Source organism: Patagioenas fasciata, chromosome 4, assembly GCF_037038585.1.
Source record: "Patagioenas fasciata isolate bPatFas1 chromosome 4, bPatFas1.hap1, whole genome shotgun sequence".
Lineage (NCBI taxonomy): Eukaryota > Metazoa > Chordata > Aves > Columbiformes > Columbidae > Patagioenas > Patagioenas fasciata.
The window spans coordinates 42433740-42449037 of record NC_092523.1 but is presented as its reverse complement, the minus strand read 5'-3'; the positions used below and the strand labels follow the sequence as shown (position 1 = coordinate 42449037).

The 15298-nt window shown below is 37.6% G+C and overlaps 1 protein-coding gene across 5 annotated transcripts in view; it reads left to right on the top strand.

Moving 5' to 3' along the window:
* TLL1 (tolloid like 1) overlaps positions 1 to 15298 on the top strand; it is a 136602-nt gene that overhangs the window by 2512 nt on the left and 118792 nt on the right. The window lies entirely within an intron of this gene.

Genomic DNA, 15298 nt, shown 5'->3' with positions numbered 1-15298 from the left:
GAGGGCTAACTGACTGCTGGGTTTTCAGCCCTGCAAGTCCACGCGGGTGTATCTCATAAGCCGCGTAGTACGTGGTGACGTTTGGTCTTTTCCAGCCTGTGCTGTGGGGCCGCTGCGGTGCCCCTTGCGAGCTCTGTGCCAGACCGACCCCTTTCTAAATTGTGAGAAGAGTTGAGTTACAGTCCCTTCTCGCCTTGCAGAGCAAATGAGTACATTTCTAGAACGTTTGCCTTACTGATTCAGGACTTCAGCCTCCTTAATACCGAGCACAGTTCTTCATCCTTTAAAGTTATCAGCACCCATCACACTGACCTCAGGAACCGAGTTCACTGGTGTTTCACTAGACAAGTGTATGTTCATAATGCTATTTTCCACCCAAAATGTGTGATGAATAACAGTGGTGGTCCAGTCCTAACAGCTCTATTGTTAACTAAGTACTCAAATTTTCCAGCAGCCTTCTTTGCATTAATTAGTTATTTTATATTCTGAAAACTAGTTCAGCCAAAGGTTGTGTTCACTATGTCTGTGTGGTTTTGTTTAATTTATTGAGGAGAATGTGGTGAACATATATGCCAAATATGCAGACACTATGTTTTTCTAATCACAAAAATATTTTGTTCGTAAGTGTGAATTGTTAGGTCTTACTTGCTTACAACTGAGCAATGCTCAAATTCAAAAAAAGCAGAAGCAACTGCAAACAAGACATTAATTTTTCACAATTAACACTCACGAATATATATAAATAAGTAGTCACAGTTAACGTGAAGTCTTCAGGTCTGTAATTCTTTTGGAGGATTTATGTGCATAATTTCTTATAATGAGAAATGTGTAGTTACTCAGCTGTGGAGTTTTTTTAGTACTTGTTTAACAGTAGGAATAATTAAAAATTATAATTCACGACACTAAGTGTTTTAAGCTTATGCAAGAGAGAAAGACAGGAGGAAGAGACTCTGCAACATGATCAGTGTTAACAATTCCTGACCATAATTTCATTTTGTTTTGTTTGGAGAAAGAGACATTTGTTTGCGAAGTTTGACCCTTTTAAATATTTTATAGAAGCTCTCACTGCTGCTGCTTCTTCATGAGGTGCTTAGATACTACTGTGAGGAGAAACAGGTAGATGCATGAAGAGTTAGTTGTATGTAGTTCCCATTAGTCTCAAAAGCAATCACTTTGAGGTTTTCTATTCAGCAAATAGCCTCCGAGAGTATTTCCCAATTACTTTTCCGGCTAAACCTTCCCTAAAGACTTTTAGCCTGTGAAGTACTACTACCTGATCAAAGGTGATGGGGATAGTGGGTGCTCAGCAGCGTAACCCAAATGTGTGTTCTCCCTAGGTCGAATCTTACTATCTGGGGTGGGTTTTGTACTCTCATCAGTAATTTTACTGATATCTGCCTTTAGGATGCTTTCCACAGTGAGGCCCTAAAGAAGGACAAAGCCAGGCTTCACACTTAGGCGTGTGAGGTGTTCACACTCACATTTGTGTGGCTGCTCTGTGTGTGAGATAACAGGATGAAAAAAGATAATTCTTGTTGAGATTGTGTTTGGAGTATGCAAACTTTCTGTCTTAGAAATAATTAACACCTGCTTTTACTGCATCTTGAGGGCCTACAGCTGAGGCTGTAGAACTGCTTTTCTTTTAGCTGTTCAGACTCATAACAGGTCCTTAGGACTCAGGACTTAGATTCCAGATGTAAGTGAATTTCTACAGCTTAGCAAAATAGGGGGATGCCCAAAGTCAGGGTATGTCGCCTACTCACATGCTTCAAAAATTCCAGTGAGCTCCATGCTGATTTTACAGAAGTGCTAGAATAATATGACCTACTGCAATTTGTGAGGAAATAAAATGCTTCAAAACCAGCCATAACTAACATCTCCCAACTATGTTAATGCAAGATGGATTCACCTGTCTTTTAAGTTATTTGCAGTGTTTTTCTCCAGTGAGAATTTTTTGCTACTTAAATTTTATTCCAGAGATCATAGGAGAAAACATTTATAGTCTTGTGACAGAAAGCACAGTACATGAGGCCTCAAAGCTGTAGATACATGTAGTTATAATTCCATATAGATAACTCTTTATAGATACAGTCATAAGTCAATCAATCTTGAATAATCTTTTGGTAGGTCCCTTTTTTCCTATTTTTCCTTTTTGTAGAAGAGCTGGAGACGTTTACTAGGAACAGAATGAAACAGCCTCTGAGGTGTTATTTATAGGTATTCTGTGGAATTATTTATGGGTATTCCTTGCGTATTTCAACATTTTCATAAGGAACTGATCATTTTAGCATCCCACTGTTCCTATGACTTACAGGAACAGTGTAGTGCAGGATGCTATAGAGACTGAAAAGTACATTTTCTTACAATGATTCCAGCTTTGTGAAAAATCTGCAGATAACAGGAGTCTGACAGATGCACAGTAGAGTTAGGATTTGTTTCTGGAACTGGTATTTCCAATTGCATCTGAACCAGCAGATATTTTATACAAGAGCCCCAAAGCTCAGTCTCAGCAGTGAAGCCAGAACCTTGGGAACCCTGGAATAAGGGCTCCAGGGAAGAGAAGAGCCTGGACAAAAGTTGTGATGGTGTTGAAGAGACAAGTATTGGTAAAGAAGCTATTGACATTGCACAGATGAACTTGAGCTGTGTGGTTTCCTGTGTGTTTGTCTGCAGACCTTTAACCTATGTATGAATTTTGGGTCATGGTATGCCTCCTTATAACAAGTATCCTGGAGTGCTGTAACAGTGGGATATGATGTAACACAGTTTCTGTGCTTCTGATGTCTCAGATATTTCCTCGTGTCTCTCTGCAGGATATTGCCCTCAGTGTTTACCATTGTGAAGTTCAAGTATAAGGCATTCTTAGTTCATCTTCAACATCTAATTTGCTAGAAGATGTAAAACCGGGAATGCTGTACTCAGTGCAATGTTGGGCTTTAAAGAAACTAAGAACATAATCAACATTTGTATAAATCAGGTATTACTCTGAAAAATAAAACACATAGTTAGATTTACATGGGCGCTGTCAAGCTTTTTGGATTACAGCATGCATCTATGTTTATTTGTGGATTCCTGAAGTTTTGTTCTTTCTATTCTTACCACAGCTTATAATATGTTAAGGATATTTGTTGAGAAACATAAAGAGTGAGATGGGTAGGAAATAATTTCACATCCTGTAATACTTGTTCATGGTCTGCACTTAGTTGATATTAAAGTTTTTTTGAAGGCTTTAGTTTTGCTTCCCCAAAACAAAACAAAGAGAGAGAGAGATACTCTGGTGTGATCTTCCAACTAAAATACTGTGAACCATGAGAGATGAGGCAATAAGTCTTAGTTTTGTTGCATATCCACATCACTAAGGACTGTTCCAGCCTCTGAACAGCTGTCTGTCCTCAGATAAGTCAGATAAGTCTCTTGTAGCATTTATTCTGTGAGGTGTTTCACTTCCTAAAAAATCTTGAAGGTTTGGGGAATAGGCTTGAAGTTGAATTCCTTAATCTTTATAGATAGATAGATAGATAAAATATCCCCTGCCATCCGTCTTGTGGGCCCAGAATTTCTGTCTTGCACTGGGAAATTTTTCCCAAGGAAAACTTCATTGAAACTTTCACATTCTCACTGTAGTTAGTTTAGTTAGTTTGGATTACTTTTTTCTTTTTTTTTTTTTTTTCCTCACAAAATACTTCGTTGTGATTTTTTCTTTGTTTCAAATTGTGTATGAGTTGCTTGCCATGGAACAGAAGCTTTTCATTTTTTTTCGAGTGAAGCTAGATACAAACTTGAAAAGGATAATAATGAATATGAACAATCAGATTTACAGCTTCTTAACTTGGAAGCTGGTTAGCTTGCTGTTTGATTAAGAACAAATTCTGTATCTATGTGTGCCTTCTTGAAAGTAAGAGAAAAGTAAGGAAGACCATCCTTAAATTCTCACAGGAGAACCCAAGGAACTCTTTTGGTTCCTTTGCACCTTTATAAATAATTTAAAAAAAAGAGTTTAGATTGTCTGTTACAGGGGCATTAGTATTTCCCACCTTAGTCACTTGTGAAACCTAGTTATATTTCATTTGTAAAGTATCTGAACATGAAAAAGCTAAAAGCAAATATTAAGTATAATTATTATATGGTGTAATCTGTAAGTGCAATCTAACTTGCTTATTAGTGTTGTAGCAGCAACCTTCTATACTGCTAGAGTTGTGTTTTTTGTTGTTTTTTTTTTTTTTTAGTTCATCTTGTGTTCTGGCACGCATATTTTCAACTGTAGACATGCTAATTGTGTAGTCTGGTAATATGAACATTCTTAAAACCTCTCAGTATACATTTTGAATCTGTTGCATGGTCTAGATAATTGAGATCTTTCATCTTTATATTTCAGTCATGCAGTAAATTCCGAAAGTTTTGTTGTGCAGTTTGTACTAATATAGAGGTTCTAGTGCTAATATAACTTGCCAGATTGACAGAACTGTGACTATTCATGTAGTAAATGCATAGTGTAGGCAGCTAAAACAGAAACAAGCTTTTCTGAATAGTTGGTCCCAAATGGCCTTCATCCTGCTGTGGATAAAATTATAGGGTCAATCAGACTACTGAAAAAATTAGTTTTTAAGTTGCATTTCTTTTTCAGAATTCTCCACCATTACTTTATCCATGGTGCCCCTTAATGTGGTGTCTTGACAACTTTGAACGAGATTTGTGTGAACAGACAGCTCTTTTTCTCCTCAGCTTCACTGCAAAGACTAATTCAATAATGAAACTCTGGGAAAACTATATTAAATGAATATATTTGACGTTCTAACTTTGTGAATGTCCTTCCATACCAAAGGCTCAGTTTCACATCCAGACCACTTTCCATAGGGATCTGTTTCTGAATATATTTCCGGTGTGTCAAACAAGTGACCTGCAAGGAGCAGTATTACATCATTGCAAAACGAGCCTAATTGACAAATCTAATTGAGCTTGGAATCAGGTCCCCCAGGCAAGCTCAGAAACATTCACCACACCTGGATGTCTGCCTTATGTCGTTCTTATTGCCCCTCTGGAAAACAGGGTTGATAGGCTTATGTCATAATTCCATTCACTACTTTTTGGAGAGAAATGCTCATGTCTGTGGTGCATGGTATTGGCAGAAGGGCTGTAAAATGGAAGAGTCAACTTCTGGATTTCACAGGCACAGGGGACCTTGTGGAGGAAAACAGACCTTTTTTTTTTTTTTTTCTTCCTGGATGCATTACAATACTCTACATTTTATAACAGTGAATAAACTAAACAACAGGAGAAATCTCTGTTCTTTGTTTAGGTGATCTGTGCTTATCCTTAAACTGAGATAGGTTTATATGGTCTAGCTTTAGACTCATTAAAAATGTTATGGTTATACAACACTACCTTTTTTTTTTTTTCCTTAATTTTCATTTTTCTTTTTAATATACCTGAAGGAAACACGATTCAAAGACTATTCCAGAGCAAAACTAAGCTTTGGGTTTTTCAGTAGGATGGGCAGCATTTCATAGCGTTTTTCAGACTTTTCTCAGCCTCCTTAGCAACTTTCTAATCTGTTTGTTCCAGTCATTACTGAATGCAGTCCATTCCTTCCATTCTTGACCACAAACAACCTCTGTCAACCTCCCTGCTGCATCCCTTCAGAGCTATAGCAACTGAAAGTGTGACTAGGGAAATCTTTGGGTATTTTTAGTTCTCTTTTCTCAGGATATTTTTCTTGGCTAAGAAGGAGCTAATGGCTAATCTGTTAATGTGTTTTAATGCATATTCATTCTTTGCTTGCTGCTCATTTACTTGTTTCCCTGTCATCTCTTTCATTGTTCCTATGACAAGTTTCCTTGCTTCTGCATTTCCCTCCAATGAATGCACTTCCTACTTGCTTTTCAGCTTTTCCCCGCGCTGCCTATCCAGTCACCTAGTTCTCTTCTTTCTTCCCCCCACCCTACCCCGCCTTGACATATTCTTCTCCTGCTTACAATTAGCAGTTATTCCCTCCAAATATAACCTATACCTTGTCATCAGGCTTTTTGTGAGATTGTCTTCTAGTGCTTTGGCAGTTCTGTAGCAAAGCAAGTGGGCTCCTACACTCACAGCTGGAAATGAAGAAAAGAAGGAGGATGGATGGGCTGTGTATAACCACCAGCATGCTATAGAATTGTAGAGTGGTTTGGGTTGGAAGGGACCCTCGAAGGTCATCCAGTCTAACCCCCCTGTAATGAGCAGAGACATTTTCAATTAGATCAGGTTTCTCAGAGCCCTGTCCAGCCTGGCCTTGAATGTCTCCAGGGATGGGGCATCTACCATCTCTCTGGGCAAGCTGTGCAAGTGTTTCACCACCTGCATTGTAAATAGTCTCTTCCTCATGTCTAGCCTGTTCTCAGAGGCCTTGCACTGGAGTGCTTAGTGGGCTGCCAGTGATCTGTTAAACACTGTACGTCAAACCCTGAAATATCAGCTTTAAATATCTATTCAGAACACACACATGAATATTCTGTCTCTGTTGGACTCACACACTTAAATATCAAGACTTGAAGACTGTCCTTGCTGAACAATAAAAATGAGAGTACTAGGAGTACTTGAAGTGTAAAACTTGTATAAATAGTAATGCACCAGCACAGGTTGAGCTGGGGAGTGCAAAGGTGGAGGCTGTGCCATGGACAGATGTAGAGGGTCTGTGTGTGACACTGAATAGGTGTGCAACCCATGTGAGCGGTTGCTATTGCAGACTGCTTTGGGGGCAGTTCCTACCCATATAGATACTCTCAGGTGGCTTTTATTTGGATTTTTGCCTGAGTAATGGTCTGCAGGTACAAATTTTGAGTGGCTATAAATCTGTGAGCATCAAATGTCTGAGAATATTTGAGTACAATCAGATAGCTCTTACAGAGCAATAATGTGTCAAAATGTAGGTTTGTGGGTTTTCCCTTCAATATTTAAAAACAGAGATTGTCAAGATCAAAACACCAAAAAAAATCAATTGTATTCTAAAATAACTCATAATTTGTTTCTTGAGGTGTGTGAAAAATGATGCCTAATAGGATATGCAGTGTGTATTTAACCAGCTTCTTTGCTAAATGTACTTTATTGAGAGAAAGTCTATCAATAATTGACTAGGAATTTATTTTGAATTTCTTTTATTCCTGTTGAGGGTCGTCAATTACATTGCACAACAACATGCTTGGTCTGAGGTATCCTTTCAGTAATTTAAACTATATGAATATTCTTAGCAACAATTTCTGCTACATGAAATACTTAAAATTATAATTTTGTTTAAATATTGTGTAAATTATTTGGGAGGTTTAATTTTAAAATAGTCATAACCCATGCTTTAAAAATTGGTGCTACCCAGCAAAATAAATTCAGCTGTGCCAGGATTGTCACTATCAGTCTAATGGCAAATCTTATTGGGACTCAAACTTTCAGGGGTTTCTAGGTTGGTATTCCCATATCTCATTGACAAAATACCAATTTTTAAATATTATATTAAGGAATAATAAGTATTCGAACTCTGTCTCATCAGGAAATAATTAACAACATCAGGACACAAAAATACAAATGAAAGATGTTTATTTTAAAATTTATTTTCAGTGCATTTAAATCTGAATTTATAAGTTATCTGTCTTGCTGTCATGATGAATTTTGTCTCTTTTCCTACAAATATGGAATGATAGAGATACACTGTGCCTTTGAAAAGTGCTAGTATCTCTCCAGCCGCATTGTGCTCCTTGAATGTTGTAAACTCTATAGTGGAGTTTAAATATCAGCTCTTGGAAGAAGTGAGGGAGCATGGACATCAGCTGAGAGGGATGTATAATATCTAAAGAGCAATGCAGATGGGTTATATTATTCTCATGCTGGTAGCAGCAGTTAAACATATTCCCAGTAGTAATTCTATTTATTGTCAAACAAAAATGAATCTCTTTCGCTGGTGTCTGACATTTTAATAGATGCTAGTTAGGTACATTCTTGCTGTTGTGGGTATTGTATTGCCAAAGACCTTCAAAATTTTTCCACTTCCCTAATAAAGTGAATAGGGCATAGTGATTGTGGAAAAAGTGGCCAAGAGGCACAGCTTCTCTATGTTTCCAGATGATGTACTCAAATAAGTAAAGAAAATAATTTCAAATAGTTCTTATATAATGTCAAGATTTATTTAAACAGTTTGTTTGCACAGCCAATTATATTTGCTTTTGTGAAGAGTAGTTTTAGAACAACTCTGCGGGTGTGAGAACATGATGATGAACTGCCCAATTTCTCCATCTGGTAAAATGTCCTTATATTTATAACAAATTTGCATACATCTTCATTTTTACTTGTACTTGCTTTTTTCCCCCTTACTCAACATTACTTTTACAATTGTGCTTTTTCTTCAGTTTTATTTGCAGGTGAGTTAAGCTGTACTACTCAACAACTTTTTCAGTACTTATAATTGTCTACTTCATCCTGTATAAAGTTGTATATGCATATAGGCAAATTGATAAATAAGGTATTTTGCGTTCAGGCAATCTACTTAGCCCTTTTCTGACTAAAAACATACTGTGTTTCTGTGCAAAACCACTAGGATTATGATGAAGGCATATTACCCATCTTTTCGTGACCTTAATTTTAGTACCAGGATCTTTGATCTGTCCCTCAGCCCATCTTCTTGTCATCACATAAACTGCTCAGTCTTTCTCTGCCTATGCAGCTATTCAAGACAATTGAATCAGGACTAAATTCTGGAATCCTTATTCTGTTGTTTATGATGCATCATAATGGTATTGTGTTCTGAAAACTAATAGAGATTAATCTTCCATGTCTGAAAAATAAATTATTAGGAAAAAACCCCACAAACTCACAACAAACCCTCAGACAAAACAAAACAATAATCACGCCTATAAATAACCAAGGAATCAGATTAATGTGGCTGTTTTATCCCACAAAGGTTAGATTATTCGAAAAACTGTTAATGAAAACAGGGTAAAAAGATGGTCAAGTTTAAAAAGAAAAGGAAAGAGAAGGGACGTTATTATCATGTACAATTTCAGAAGCTATACCAGAAGACAAAAAAGAAAATTTTTGTTTCTACTCAGTCTGTTAAATTCTGAAGTGGCAAATTCAGAACTGAGGCAAGGAGATATGTGGGGTTTTTATGCAACCTTTTTTTTAGATTGAAGTCTGCTAAAGGATTCCACTGAGGCAGTATTCAGATATACGATATGACGTTTGCATAGATAGCGGGGGTATCTGGAGCTCTGATAATTAATAATGATAACGATAACATTTTCAAGTGGACATTAGATCAGTGTTCAAGTCAGTCTTTACTAGCTGGAAACGGGGGTGAACCCAAGTGTGTGGCAGATTACCCTCGTCTACCCACTGCAGACTCTTGTTTCTTTCTGAGAAGCAGCTGGTGGTGACTGCTGTCAGAGACAGGACCTTGGATATAGTCCAGTGTTGCAGTTTCTTTGTTCCTCAGCCCACTCTAAATGCTATTTCAAAAACTCATGTCTTGCAGCATGCCTGAAAGATAAATGCAATTTGGCTGTTTTGGGAAGTGAGTGAATTTCAAAGCTCAGTGTGGCTGTAAATGCATTGACCAACTGTATTTGATGAAAAGGAATATATGCAAGCACACAAGAAGAAAACTGCATTTACCTAATGTATATAGATTCTTATGGGTCCACTGGAGCACTTATATACACTCTTATATTTAAACACGTGTATGCACATGTTCACCTGATTACCTAAGGAAATATCCTTGAAGCGTAGATGCCTGTAGAATTATATGTGTAGGATCTTTAAGGTTGTGTGTATGGGTTGTGTGGGTAACTTTTTTCTTTTTTTTTTTTTTGTTTTTCCTGTACACTGAGAAACATCACATTAATTTTTGTATTAAACCTGATCTAGAGGTTATTGAACTCAGTGAGAATGCTTCCACTTATTTTAGAGATAATATTTATAGATGAATAAGTAACAAAGTGCAGAGCTGACTAATTTACTCCTGTGCACTTGGGCTATGGCTTGCTTGTATTCATGTGCTCACATGCTTTGCAGGCACATTAATGAAGGCAGTTGGATTTTTGCCCCAGTTTCTGTAGTTGTCATCACTAACACAAGAGTATCATGAAATCTTACATTCAGTGACCTTGTGATTGCAGGTTCTTTCTTGCTGGACAGGGGTGTGAAAAAAATCCAGCAGCTTGTGAGAGCATCTGATTTTTTATTTTTTTTTTCCTCTCCCCGCTCATAACAAGCCTCAGGATAAGACTGGATTTAGATTGCTGCAATAATTTCTCAGCCTTTAGAGATAACTTTCTTCTTGTCACAGCTGAATACTTTATTAAATTGTTCAAGCTGATGAATTGCTAAACATGCTGATGAACATGATGGTTGCAGTTGCATATACAGTTCCTTATCTGTGTAATTTTAAAAAATGTAAAGTCAAATTTAATAAGCCATGTGTTACAAGATACATCAGGCACGAGAAACTGGTGTCAATGTAGTTTGTAACAATATCAGCCAAATATGTACCATTAGCTAGAGTTTGACAAACACTGAAAGTCTATTTCAGTAACTTACAATATCCCAAAATTGAAACATTTCCAATCCCAGAGGCTGCTAGAAACTTTAGCTTCTTTAGATCTCTTTAGAGATCTTGGAAAACTAGGAGGAACAGGTGCACTAATATCCCCATTTATTTAATAAGTTTAAGAATTAGTTAAAAGGTAAAATAAAAACAGAGCAGGAAGTGTGTTTTTTTTTCCAAAGCTATGTATATTTTGGATGGATTGCAAAAACTCTAGATTGCAGCGTAGACCTAAGTATCCTTATGACATACCCTATGTGTAAATTGTGTGTTTAACCACGTAGTTTGTTACTTTTGTGTTTTCCAAAGGCTGTTTTCTTTCTGATGTTTTTTCTTCAGTGTGCTGAATTTTAATCATGGCCTGAGTGAGAACTGCAGGTGATGAGTCTAGATTTGGCTGAGGATTCTCATTTGAAGAAAGTCCTTGGCTTTAGTGATGGAGTTTTCTGGAGTTATTTGGCCAGGAAAGGAAGGAGAAAAATCTTTACCTATAATGAAAATATTGTCTGTTTACAGTTTCTAGATCCTTTGATCCCTGAATCGAAGGTATGGTAGAGGGTGTGTGTGGTTTGTTTTTTTTTTTGGTGTGTGTGTGTTTGTTTTTTGTTTGTTTGTTTTTCTCCAGTCCTTTATCTGCATCCTTAAGGATGAAACCCTTTCACACAGGAAGTACAGATGAAAATACAGAAACCCAGTTGTTCAGGTCTTTTGGATATTTTCATTCATAATACCTTAATGTTATAAGAACCTGAATTAAATAGGAATTGTAGTACTGATGGACCACAGTTGGCATATCTGTAGAAGTGAAACTTGGGTAAAGAGAATATATGGAAGAGAGCCAGATACAGTGATGCTTCCTTGATCAGTAACTGTGTTTATGGAGATATGCAGATCTTGAGGGGGCTAAAACTAACACATTAGAGAGAAATGCATACTATTTTATGATAATTTAAGTCAACAATGTGTAGAACCAGTTAAAGTCATGACAATTTTTTCAACGTGGGCACAACTAATTTTTCTTGTCTATTTATTTATATTTTTTTAAAGTGTCTTTTAAATTTGTTTAGGGTATGGTACAGCATTCCATCACATATAAGATATTTTTGCTGATTCATCGATCTAGTCATTCTGAGCCCAAGGTTGTATAGGAGGTCAAAGTTTTCCTGAATTATTTAGAAAGACATGATCATAGTTATATAGACCTTTTGTTTGTCTTTCCGAATTATGAACAAGCTTAGACTAAAGAGTGGCTCTAAGAAAAAAAATCAACAAAATTTAAAGTAAATAGTAATAACTCAGTTCTAATTACATAATTTTATAGAACAAGAAGAGTTATTTGACCCTTGATTTCTGCTCACATACTGTGGCTTGGCTTCATTGACTTCAAATGTCCTAGGTCTTATCAGCAGAGAAATTATCTCTTCTCCTTCCAACAAGCAGATGATGTATCACAGAAATCAGCAAACATGTAGATAAGATTTTGAATCCACTCGCGTGTGTTAAAGAAACAAGTTAATGTCCCCATTCTTACATGCTTATCAATTCTGATTCCTTTTAGTTCTTTATGGCTGTTCTGCTATCAAGATAAACCCTTTCTGCAGCTGACTGCCCACTGGAAAGAAGCGCACACAAGACTTGCTCCTGCACTGATGGAGCTACAGGGACCCCTTGTGCCACAGGGCACTGCTGAACACATACTTCACCTTTCCTTCCTCCTCTTCATAATCGGTCTTGGATTTAGTTTTCCTTCCTGTTTATTGTCTGAAGTGCCACAAATATTGGCATTTAAATTGGATAGGTCAGAAGGAATAAATTGACATTGCAAAGTGCTACATGGGTTACCTGCTAGGGGAAGCCAGGTAACAAGGGAAAAACTGAGATGCAAACAAGAGGTGAATTACCCTGTGCTGAGCCCTCTGCACTGTAGATAGATGGTTTCCAGCAGAAGCTTATGTGAGTGCATTTTGACTGCAGATCAAACCACTCTCTGTATTTAGCTGTTGCTAAGGTAGTAACTTTTAATTAAAAGTTGCATGTGATGCACCTATCAAAATTCCTAGTGGTATTTTGTTCCAACATATTAAATATGGATGAATTGTTTTTGCACAGATCTTTTGGTTTTGCTCTCGTACACTGCTGTGGTTGTTCAGTGCCTCTTCCACCCGGTAAAATGCCATGTCTGAAAGTTTGTTAGAGCTTTTTGTTCTGTAAGGTTGGTCTAAGAATAGATAGTTACTTTCCTTGTGAACTTTGAGTGTCATCTCTTTGGACCATTGTAACTACAGTAGCACTGCCTTGTATCCTGCCATGGGGTACAGCAGATCCCGTAGGTGGGATGTGGAAGAGCCTGCATGAATAATGAGTTACAGACCCTGTGTTGTGTTACATGGACCATGGTATGGACTGTACAGTAGGGAACTATGCCCAGGGCAGGGACACACAGCAGCCAATGAAAGGTTTGGTTTCTTTTTCTTTCCTTTATCATAAAGTAGTGTCCTCATTTTTCATCTGATTTGTGTTTCCTGGCATCTTTGTGCAGGAATACTAAATGCATGATGTTTATGTACTGCAACTTATAAGGCTGAATTCTTCACCCAGGCTGCAGTACCTTTCAGGATCTCTTGTTACTTCTGATGAGATGCATGGTGTTCACCTTAATAAGGTCAGAATTTGAATGTGAGAAAAAATTATACTTTGGGCCACTTTACTGAGACTTACTGGAGGTATGCATTACAATGGAGGCAAGGGGTAACCAAGTAATTCGTGGGTAATTAGCTTTTTGGTGTTTCGTGAGGTTTTAAATATATATGTAGACATTGCAATGGAGGTTTCTTTTCAAAGTGGCATTATGCTAGACCAATTTTTCAGCATAAATAGCTGTTTTTAAGAAACAGTTGTTGTTAATACACCATACAGAAACAAATTATCCGTGCAATTTAACTGGGCCTTTTGAACTGGATGCGAAGGAAAACTCATTTAAAATGCTTTTGACGATTTTCCCCCTCTACAGGGGGAAATTATACATAGAGAAGATGTTGTAGCGAGGCCGAGCGTAGAGGAACTGTTCTGCGCTGTGAGCCAAAGGACATCATTAGGAACACTCCTATTATCTGGGAGCCTGACTTCCTGTCTCAGTTTCCTCGTGGGTCTCAATGAATGGCAGAAGAAATGGAATACTTTCCTGCTTAGCCAAAAACTCTGCTAAGTGACTCCTTTGGCTGTGAGCCACACTGTGCTCGGGAATAAATCCTGCAGCTCCCCCCTGAGTCTGGAGGCCACTTGCTGCAGCTTCTAGGGACCGGTGGAGGGAATTTTAGAAAACTTGGGGTATCAAGACAGACCCAATCTTCCCATGAATGCCGCAATCCCTTAGGTGTCCTTTTGTACATTCTAAAACTTTTTATTTTGTGTGATAAAGAGCAGTAGATGCATTGACATTTGTTAATGTAAACTGCCGTGAGGATTAAGTGATGTTGAAGATGTGAAGTGTGGTAGGGTTCTACTACAATGAAAATACTGTAGTGTGCCTTGCAGAAAGTGTGAAATATACATTTAAAATAAAAATACTTATTCAGTTCAATAAGTTATTTTCTGGTTTTGTTTTTGGTTTTGCTTGTTCGTTTTTCCCCAAAATTCTACTACATGAATCAGTGTACATACGTAAGTTCTTTTTATTATAAAGTATAAAAATAGTGTAATAAAGATTTTTTGTATGCCTCTTCAGAACGAACGTAATGTAAGTTGTAGACATCCTATTAAGTGTTGTTTCCATATATGATGCATCTGCCATCCTCTATGTACAGGAGAGGATTTTTAAATAATTTTTATCTTTTTTATTTTTTGTCTTTCATACATTTTCTCTAACACGCATATTAAAAACCAAGACACTCAGAATCCTATCCTAGCTCTGATTTAAATTAAAGCCACAAAACCACCAAAATTTCTGTTCAGTTGTTACTGTCAACTTCTATACTTCCTATTTTAACAACATTTGGCATGTAAGAAACTCACAGCTGACTCAAAGGAAACTTGGCGAAATGTACACCATTTCCCAGTAGCTTTTCTCTATAATAGAAGAGATACTGGAACAGTATTTAATAATTTTTGGCTTGTTTTTCCGCATGTATCCAGGAGGAAAATTGGTCTTGATTCACTGGAGACAGGAAACGCTCACCATACTTAGCACTCGGTATGTGTCAGCTTTCAAAGGACTCATTCTCAAGCAGCTGTCCAGCTGGAAGTTTTGGGGATACATGGAAAAGAGTACAGAAAAGACTTAACAGCTTGCAGGGCTTTTTCCTGCTAGTTTGTCTCTTAGTTTTTACTGTATATCTCTCATTCAGACTTTCTGGAATTTTAGTGTAAACTTAATTGGTATGACTTTCCTGGAGGACCTTCAGAGAGTGTGATGTGAAACAGCACTTCTACTGAAAGAGCTGTCGGCTTTTTCACCTGCGTGGGTGCAATTGTGCCATCCAGGCTTGACATCGGAGTCACTGTTGCTTTCAGGGAAGCAGGACTGCTGGGTTATGCGCATCTTGTCAACTGGTCCTTTGGTCTGTCTTCAGTCTCCTTTGTAAAGGTGGCAAAGTGCTTTCTGACAGGAGGTCCCCTTGGCTGACAAGCAGTGCTCCCTGTGTTGATACCTGTGTGTTTTGAGGCTTGGCACAAGGGGAGGCAGATTGAATGGCATTTTCTGAGAGCTGGCTACAGAAGAAAGGTGGAGACTGCCAT